At 30.9% G+C, this 10,424-nt stretch overlaps 1 pseudogene; it reads left to right on the forward strand.

Annotated features, from left to right (window-relative positions):
* The first annotated feature begins 367 nt into the window (after positions 1-367).
* Positions 368-3,752, forward strand: LOC120130085 (annotated as a pseudogene).
* Positions 3,753-10,424: the final 6,672 nt, after the last annotated feature.

The following is a 10,424-nucleotide window of genomic DNA, read 5'->3' on the forward strand; positions in this document are numbered from 1 at the left end:
CCGACCACGAATCCCTTTTTATTATTAAAAAGAACGAATTTTTGGTTAAAACGCATATCAGTTTATCTTTTAATTGATATTTTCTTAAAAATTCTTTTAAAAGATTTTTTTTAGGTATTCGACCTACCTGACCCAAAAGGCCGATGGCGACTCTCAAATTATTTTCAAAACCATTTATTCATATCACGTTTCCCGCCAAATAAATATTTCGTGCCGGACAAAAACCGGTTACGACAAAAGGCAAAAGAAGAATTTATAAAAAGAAGTTGTGAGAAGCAACATAAATGTCATTATAGACTAAGAATTACAAGTATTGTTAAATATGAGATAAAAAAATACTTGAGCTTGAGAGATTACATTATAAACAATGAAAAAGAAAAGGTTCCTTCTTCGAAGAGCAAATGAATGTTGGACTTGGAGCGATGGATTGTTTGGAGAGAAGAAAATAATTAATAGCAGAAGAAAAAGAAAAATAGGAGGGAAATGATCATTTTGATTTGGTTATTTGGCGTCACCGCTTTATATAATTTATATAATAAAGTATTTATAATTAATATTAAAATAAATATATATTATAATTAATATATTAATTAATATTAATATTAACTTATATTAATAATATAGTTTATAATTTGTAATTAATATTAATATAAAATATAGTCTATAAAATAATATTAATATAAACTATATGTTATAAATTATATAGTATAGTTTATAACTATAGTTAATATAATTAATATTAATATAGTATAGTTTATAAACTATAGTTAATATAATTAATATTAATATAGTATAGTTTATAAACTATATACTATATTAATATAAATTATAGTTAAGATAATTAACATTAATATAAAATATATAGTACATTAATATAAACTATAGTTTATAAATATATATAGGTTATAAAGTATAAACTATATAGTACACTAATATAAACTATTGTTTATAAACTATAGGTTACATATATAGTTTATATAACATATAAATAGATTGTATATATACATATACTATATGTTATATATATAGTTTATATATACTATACATAGTTTATACATAGATGTACTATAAGTTACATATATAGTTTACATTTATATATATACTATACTATAAGTTACATATATTAACTATTGTTTATGCATAGTGTTTAGGGTTTAGGTTTATGGTTTAGGGTATAGGTTTTATGATTTAGGGTTTAGAATTTATGATTTAAGATTTAGGGTTTATGATTTATAATTTTGGTTTATGCATAGTGTTTAGAGTTTAGGGTTTTAAGGTTTCTATAAACTATATATTTTATTACTTTTATATAGGTTATGCATAGTGTTTCTATAAACTATATAAGTAATTTACTTTATATGGTTTATATATATATATATAGTTTATATATACTATACATAGTTTATACATACATGTACTATAAGTTACATATATAGTTTACATGTATACATATACTATAGGTTACATATATTAACTATTGTTTATAGAATATAGGTTAATGTTACATATATAATTTATATAAAGTTATAAACTATATATGAATTATTAACTGTCTATACATATATAATATATAGATTACTTATATTAGTATACATATATATATATTAATATAAATTATAATTATAAACTATATTTATATAGTTTATACATATATAATTTATATATATATATATATATATATATATATATATATATATATATATATATAAATTATAGTTTATAAACTATATACTTTTTATAGTTTATACATATATAGTTTATATACATAGTTTATATATAGTTCATATAAACATAATATATATATATATATATATATCTTATAATAATATATAGTTTATAATATAATATAGTTTATATATATATATATTAAAACTTATATATATTATATTTTTTCAATTTTTTAAATAAATGCAATTTACTATATTTTTCATTATTTCTTCACATTTGCATTTATTTTGATTTCATCCTTTATGTTTTTTAATTTATTTTAATTTTAAGTCTTTCACTTTATATGTATTCAATCTAGTCCTTAAATTTATATTTGCATCTTCATTTGGCCCATTGTTAGTTGTTATTTATTTATATTTTTGTAATTGGCCCATAATTTTTTAAATGTGTTTAATTTAGTTTTTTTATATTAATTTAAACCTCACATTTTAAATTTATTTCGATTTAGTCCCTTACCTATGTGTGTTGTTTAATTTATATTTTAAGATTTTAACTGTAATTTACATTTCTTCAATTTTGTCCTTAAATTTATATTTTTTTTACAAAATTGATCCATGGATAATTATTTTTCTCTTAATTTACTCGAAATCATATACATTTACAACTTGCAATTCAACAATCACGAAAGATGACAAAACAATTAATCCAAAAATAAAAACGACCCGACCTGAACTCAATCCGTATCCGTTAAACATCCGACCTGAATTTTATCTGTCAATGATGTGACCCGATCTGAACGAGATCCGACTGAAGTCCACCCGAACCTGAAATAACCTGGTCTTTATCTGCTTTGGACCTGAACTGTTTTGACCTGACCTGATATCGATCCGAACTGAAAATGACCTGAACCCGATCTGGATCTGGTGTCAAATCAACTTGAGTTGACCTATATTCGATTTTACTCGACCTGCCAAGATCCGACTGAAACCTAACTGATTACCTGATTTTACAGCCTTACACTTAATCAACATTTGATATATTATCCAACCCCGAGCAATCATAGTTATTGGTGGGGTTTCGGTTGGTTAGCTGGTATTTTTTTAGTTGTTCAGATAGTGAATGACGTTTTTTAGCAATTCATTACACACCTCATGTGGATCTAGCTTTCAACGGTGTAGAAAACGTTATGAGAGATGTTGAAGGGGGTGGTTGATGTGTTATATGCATGCTAATAGGTCAAGTATGTTTCTCATTTGGTTTACCTTCATATTTTTTGTGGTCTATATCCTACGAGTTATAGCAATCCTAGGGATTTTTTTTTGGTGTCTTGAAGTTGTAATCTTCCTATTAATGATTGTGACAACTTTTATAGGATACATACTACTGTGGGGTCAGATGAGGTTTTGGGGAGCTACAGTGATTACAAGCTTAGCTAGCGTCACACATGTAGTAGGGGATACCATTGTGGCTTGGCTTTGGGGTGGTTTCTCCATGGACATTGCCACTTTAAATTGTTTTTAGTCTTCATCATTTACTCCCCTTTATTTTAGTAGGTGTTAGTCTTCTTCATCTGGCCGCATTGCATCAATATGGATCAAATAATCCATTGGGTGTACATTCAAAGATGGATATAATTTCTTTTTACCCTTATTTTTATGTAAAGGATCTAGTAGGTTGGGTAGCTTTTGCTATCTTTTTTTCTATTTGGATTTTATGCTCCCAATGTTTTTGGGAATCCCGACAATTGTATACCTGCTAATCTAATGCCCACCCCACCTCATATTGTATCGGAATGGTGTTTCCTACCAATCCATGCCATTCTTCGTAGTGTACTTGACAAATTGGGAGGTGTAGCTGCAATAGCACCCGTTTTTATGTCTGTTGGCTTTACTTCTTTTTTTTTAAGTATGTATGTGTGTAATTCAAGTTTTCGCCCGATTTACCAAGGAATATTTTGGTTGCTTTTGGCATATTGCTTAATACTAGGGTGGATCGGATGTCAACCTGTGGAGGCACCATTTGTTACCATTGGAAAAATTTCTCCTTCAGTTTTCTTCTTGTTCTTTTCCATAAGCGGAAGCTAAGGCTGCTGAAGATGCTCAGAGAAGAGATGTAGTAGAAGCAAAAGCCAAGGCTAGACTGAAGGGGGAGCTTGAGAGGGAAGCCGCAAGGCAGGCATTGATAAAGGTAGAGGCATGCATTGTAGTTACAATTTCATAATTTGGCCCTCATGTCTTAATTGTTGTAGGTGGAAAAACTATTGAGATAAATGAAAATGCTAAGATCTTTAGAGACCTAGAAATGCTTAGAGTTGCTACTGCATAGCAGTTGCTAAGTTTAGTGGATGAGACAAGCCCAGATCATTCTCAGGATGGCTTGGGTAGCTTCAAGTTTGGGGGATGTAATCCCTTAGAACAGTTGGGTTTGTTCATGAAGTACGATGCAGGGAAGATGACGATGATGAAGATGAGTTGCCTCGGCGCCCAAATCCTGTAAATGATACTACAGAGGAGGGAGAAATACTTTGATCCTTAAAAAATCTTGCTTTTGTTTTTTGGGGATTATAAGCTCCTTAATCTTGAAATATAATGCGAATTTGATTCATACCGAGGAAAACGTGAAACCTTACATAAATTCTAAGAAGTCTTTTTTCATGTAAATATTATGTAAATTACAAGAAATTTAAGAATGATTTTGTTTTGTGCCTTGTCGAAATTCAATTAATATGTTCACTTAGTGGTGCAATTATGTGTTAACTTGACATGGAACAATGGAAAAAGAAGGGTACCCTAAATACCTCATTTCTGTTGCCATTTGTTACATTACAATTGAAATTTGTATGAGTTCGTCATGAGAGAATGAAAGTTTCATAAAACATAATAAATAATTGAAAATTTCATGAGAGCATGATAAGTTTCATACAATTTTCTTCTAATATACATGACGAGATTTATTTTTAATATATTTTATAAAACTTGTCATTCCTTTGTGACGAGTTTCGCGTGCACTGTAGCTTGTGACTTATATCACAAATTAATCCTCAAACACCATTATTTTTCAACAAAAAAATCCCTTGGATGATTTCCAAATTTTATTGGCACTTCTGCTCCTTTTAACTAAAAAATATATAAAAAATTACAATAAAGGTTTATCACCATAAACATAAATAAAATACATAATCAGAGATTTTATTGTCGTTGATACAAAAAATTAGCCGCTTGAGATTATACAAAGACCATACAAGAAAAAGAAAAAAAAACTCTTCCAAAAAATTTGAACAAAATATAGATTGAACATATCTGACTGCATTTGCAAACAAACCACAAAAATGAGATTAAAGTATTAAAAGACCATCAACAATCGCAACTCAGAGTCCAACATCATGAGAAAATTATCTCCAAACGCAAACTGCATATACAAATCCAATTTGAGATTCTAAAGTAGGGAAGATCAATAAGATGAAAAATAAGTGTCATTTTGATAAGTCAAGACGATGTCAAATCCAACCCTGAAAAAATTAAACGAAAAGAACAATCAAACGAGCAATAAAGAAGACTGAAAACGTGTCAAAAGCAAGAGGAAAATACGTTATAAAGGTAAAGGAAAACATGTTATAAAGGAATAATTATTAAAAACTAAAATTTAGAAAGGTTTAACTTTAGATCATTAGATATTTTGGTCTAGTTATACAACTTTTGGTATTTGTTGTAATGATTGTACTTTAATTATCTTTTGGTAAAAAAATGGTAAACTATATGGATGATTCATTCTATTTTTAGCTCGTCCAATTTTGATCATTGATTCAAAAAAAGTAGTTTTGATTCCTTACGTTATCGGTTTGTTCGATTTTGGTTCCTTGGTCGTTAACTCCGTTAATCCTGTAGTAAAAATATGAGTTGACAATTAAAAAATAAACTACGTGTCATTCTTTTCTTTTTCATCTTTTTTTTTATTGCAAATCATCTAGTTATGTAAAAATAAAAACTTTTACAATAACAAGATTAAGATGCATAAACATAAATGGTAAGGATGTATATGTATTACATGTACTTTTACAAATGAAGAGATTTTAAATAGACTGTAAAATGTATGTTCAAATGGAGTGTAACATCTCAAATTTTTGGGCTAAATTGCAGTATTTTAAATTTTTTGTACTTTTGTAAGAGTTCTCAAGAGCATGAGGATTTGTAGCGTAGTTTACCCAAAAAATTAGGGTTAAAACCCCAAACCTCCCATTTCAGCTTTCTTTTATGCTTTTTCATTTTGAAACTTCATCTCTTGTCTCATACTCTCTCTCTTGTCCATTCTCTTTTAACCATTTGTTTTTCTTTATCTTTGATTCATCGTCACTACGATCGTCATGAGTGTCACCTCCGGAATTATTGTGTTCATCTCGTTGACCCTATTTTTATGGTGTCCTTGGACCATCGTTCACCATCACCGGTTGTAACTGAAGAGGGTTTTAATATACGGGTTTCTTTAAAACACTATATTTGTTAACATTTTCAGGAAACTGATGCTTGTAAATGATTCCCCGTAGTTTAAAATAATTTTTTTGCAATTTTTCTTAACTTTTCAGCCACCGGAGGAGTCCCCATGTGCCCCCATACATCGTTGTGCACGAGTGGGCTTGATCTGGAGATTTAAACCTCTGAATTGGTATACTCAAACCGTTAATCGAAGCAGACCATTTATGAACTGGTCTGATCCTGAACCGACCCAGTTTGACTTTGACCCAAACTGTTAAGCGCTGACCGTTGAATTTTTTTTGACCCCTACCTATATGTTTTTCAACATCATGAGTTTGTTTCTACTGTCCGTTTTGCAAAATTATTACCTTGAAAGCTATACTTTGCATCGTTTATCACTTAAAGTCATAATTATGTTAAGTAAATTATGATATTTTAGACTCGCTTTTTGTTATTATGTTATAAAGGTGAGCACGAGTCTCCGCAACGCTTCTCGGTAGATTCCGATCATTCTCACTCAGCTCAGTTAGGTTTCACACATTCATCTCGAGATTTGTATCACCATTTTGCAAGACCTAGTACTGCTGGTCTTGGGAAGCGTAAGGCTTAGCTGGTAGTGTTTAGCTGCTATAAATGTGTCCCCTTAATTTGTATGATACCTTTAATAAATTTTAAGATATTCTATTGTATAATGTTATTTGTAAGCATGTTCATATTCTGATGATGACTATCTATTATGTGTCTAATTACTAATTGTGGATGTATCATTTTAAATATGTATATTGATGCATATATGTTTCTGCGTGTGATCATATCCCCACCCTTTTTCTGTATAGGATTAAATCCCTATAATGTTTCTATTTGGGACCCTTTTTAGAGGATTATATCCCCATTCTGATTTATGATTCTTCTTGGGATCCTCTACGAAGGGCTACATACCAATCTGGATATTCTGTATTCTGATTTGGGCACCTTTTCATAGGGTAACATCCTCATTCTATTTTATCTACGATGAAAGGAAAAGTTGTATGAATTATCTATTTGATAAAATTTTGGCAATGATCAACTGGTTTACTATTGTTTGAGTTATAATTTGCATTTTTGACATGACTGAACTGTTTATGATTTGTTGTCATTTTCTGTTGCACTTAACGGACACGTAAGCTCTATGGCTCACTTTTTAGTTTCTTTCTTTTTAGATCTTTTGACCTTTAGGGTTTTGATTGGTACTTGAAGGATCGACTAGTAGCATTATTTCCTAGATACCATGTGAATGTTTTCAGATTATGTTTCTATTTCTATTATTTGTTAATAATATATTATTATATTCAGATTTTGGGACACTATATTTTACTTATTTTAAACTTTAATATCTATTATATTTTATTTTATGGATTCTTATTTTATCTATGGGTTCAAATTTATTTTTCGAAAATGAATATTGTAATATGAAAATTGCATGATTTCTGACAATTTGAATTAGTGTGGTATCCGAGATTTGGTCGTAACTTTCAGGCTAGGTCTAGGGGGTTACATTTAGTGGTATCAGAGTCGGTTCAACTCTCGGATTGTGTTATCCGTAAATTTTGTACTGTTCTGTAAAATACTTTTTCATGCATTGAAAAAAAGGATACAAGAAATATTTTCTAAAATATGTTTTGAGAATAATTTTTGTTAAATGATTTTAATTTTATCTGTTTTCAAATATGAGATTTATATATGAGTTATTTTAATCCATGACTCTAATACAAGATCTGACTTTAGATTTTGTTTATATTTAATCATAGACTCAGTAGATAGTATACCACCCCGTATAGATCGACGTCCTTATGTACCATCCCGTGGTGGTGATAGAGCTCGAGGTCGGGAGGCCGAGCGTTTGAGGTTAATAGGGATCCTCTAGTTCTTAAGGTTGAGATATATGAGGATGATCAACATACTGGGGATAATGAATCTTCTGTTCCAACTAAGAATACTTTTGTTACCGAAAGAGGAGTAGCATATGATTTGGATGAGGTTGTTGTTGGTCGAGCAATGTTGTATTTACTTTAGAGATCAGCTGGAGTTCAACTAGAGGATATTGTTGTTACTGTTTCGTCGACTATGTTGTGTAACGGAGCATAATATTTTGGAGGGTTTACTCGAGCATCCTCGTCTATTTGGAAGTATTGGATCAAGGATACCGAGCGTATTTTTGATGAGATAGATTATCCTGAGGATTAGAGACTTTATGCTATTGTTTCATTGCTGAAAATTTATGCCATTAGTTGGTGGAGTTCAGTGAAGATGACCACTTCGAGAGATCAATTGACTTATGAGTTTTTCCTTAGTGCATTTCAGAGTTGGTTTATTGGTATCTATTATCTGAAAGAGTATAAACATGAATTTATGGATCTAAAACAGGGTAATATAATAGTTCAGGATTATGAGTGGAGTTCTTATGTCTCATTAAGTATGCTACTAGACTAATCACAGCCGAGGAAGATAAATGCTTATTTTTATAGGGGTATACGTGTCATGATTCGTACTATGATAGTTACTCATCATAAGTGGGACTTTTTTAAACTTGTGGACCGATCTAAGATTTTTGAAGAGATGGAAGTTCTCAGTAGGGAACAACACAATAAAAAAGGAAGCAATCAGGTTCGAGGGTCCTTCTAGTTCTTCTGCTCTTCTTGAATAACATATAAAAGATGACACTTCGTGACTTGACTCCAGATATAGGCATGTTGATTCTTTGCAACTTGCTCATACTTAGGGATCATCTCATACACCGAGGGGTCATAGATAGAGTCGACCATCTCATCTAGTGCACCTGATTCTTTAAGTATGGAACAATCTACCCAGGGTAGAGGTTATGTGAGGTCAGAGGCTAGACAACATGTCCTTATTTATGCTACGAGATGTTGTGAGGATCGAGATGAGTCAAACGTCATTGTAGGTACTTTTGTCATTATTTTCATTATTTTGCATTACTTTATGATGGGTCTACACATTCATATGTTGTGAGTTCCATTACACATAATCTTGAAATCCCTGTTAAGCCAACCACTTGCCATGTTACTATTCAATCTCCTGTGTACCAAAATTATCCTTTTGAGCTTTGTGGGGAGACTTTTCTAGTAAACTTTATGGAACTCTCACTAGATGAGTTCAATCTTATTCTTGGTACTGATTGGATGAAAGAATATCGAGTTAACTTGAACTGTAAACGTAAAATAGCAGTTCTGAAGACTTTTGATAAGGAAATTATTCTGATTGGTGAGGAATGGGGTTATCCATCTAATGTCATATAAGCCTTGGTAGTTGAGAAAATACTTCAGAAAGGTGTCGTAGCGTACCTTGATTATATTATAGATTCTAGGAAGTCTACTTCTAGAATTGAACATATTTTTACTGTTAGAGGTTTTTCAGATGCTTTTTCATAAGAGTTACCTGGTGTATTGCCTGAGAGAGAAATAGAGTTTAGAATTTAATTGTATCTGGGTATCACACTGATGTCCATGGAGCCTTATTGCATGAGACCTAAAGAATTGATAGAGCTGAAAGTTCATTTACAGGAGTTGTTGGATCGAGGCTTTATTCAACCTAGTACTTCCCTTTGGGAAGGTCATGTGCTCTTTGTTAAGAAGAATGATGAAACCTTGTGCCTATGCATTGATTATCAGAAGCTAAATAAGCTGACGATTAAAAACAAATACCCGTTATCGCGCATTGATGATATGTTTGATCAATTCTGAGGTGCAACTGTTTTCTCCAAGATTGATCTTCAGTGTGACTATTATTAGCTTCTGATGTGTCGAATACATTTTGCCAGACTTGATATGGTCATTACAAGTTCTTAGTGACGTAATTCGGGTTGACTAATGCCCCTGCTGGCTTATAGATATGTTGAATCTGGTATTCCAATCGTGTTTGGATCAGTTTGTCATTTTTATAGACGATATCTTGATCTACTCGAAGTCTAATACTGAGTATGACGAGCATTTGAGAGTTGTTTTGTAGACTTTGAAGGAAAATGACTTTATATGAAGTTCAGTAAGTGTGAATTATGGCTTAGCAAAGTAATGTTCTTGGGTCACATACTTTTTGCTAAGGGTATTTTTGTTAATTTGAATAAGATTGAAGCTATTGTAAATTTGAAGCAACCTAAGAATGTGGCAGAGATTTATAGTTTCCTTGGTTTGGCAGGGTATTATTGGAGGTTTGTAGAGGAGTTTTCTATTATTACAACTCTTTTAGCAAAACTTTTGAGAAAGAATGTACCTTTTGTTTGGGATAAAGCTT

This window comes from Hibiscus syriacus, unplaced genomic scaffold, assembly GCF_006381635.1.
Source record: "Hibiscus syriacus cultivar Baekdansim isolate YM2019G1 unplaced genomic scaffold, ASM638163v2 tig00110506_pilon, whole genome shotgun sequence".
NCBI lineage: Eukaryota > Viridiplantae > Streptophyta > Magnoliopsida > Malvales > Malvaceae > Hibiscus > Hibiscus syriacus.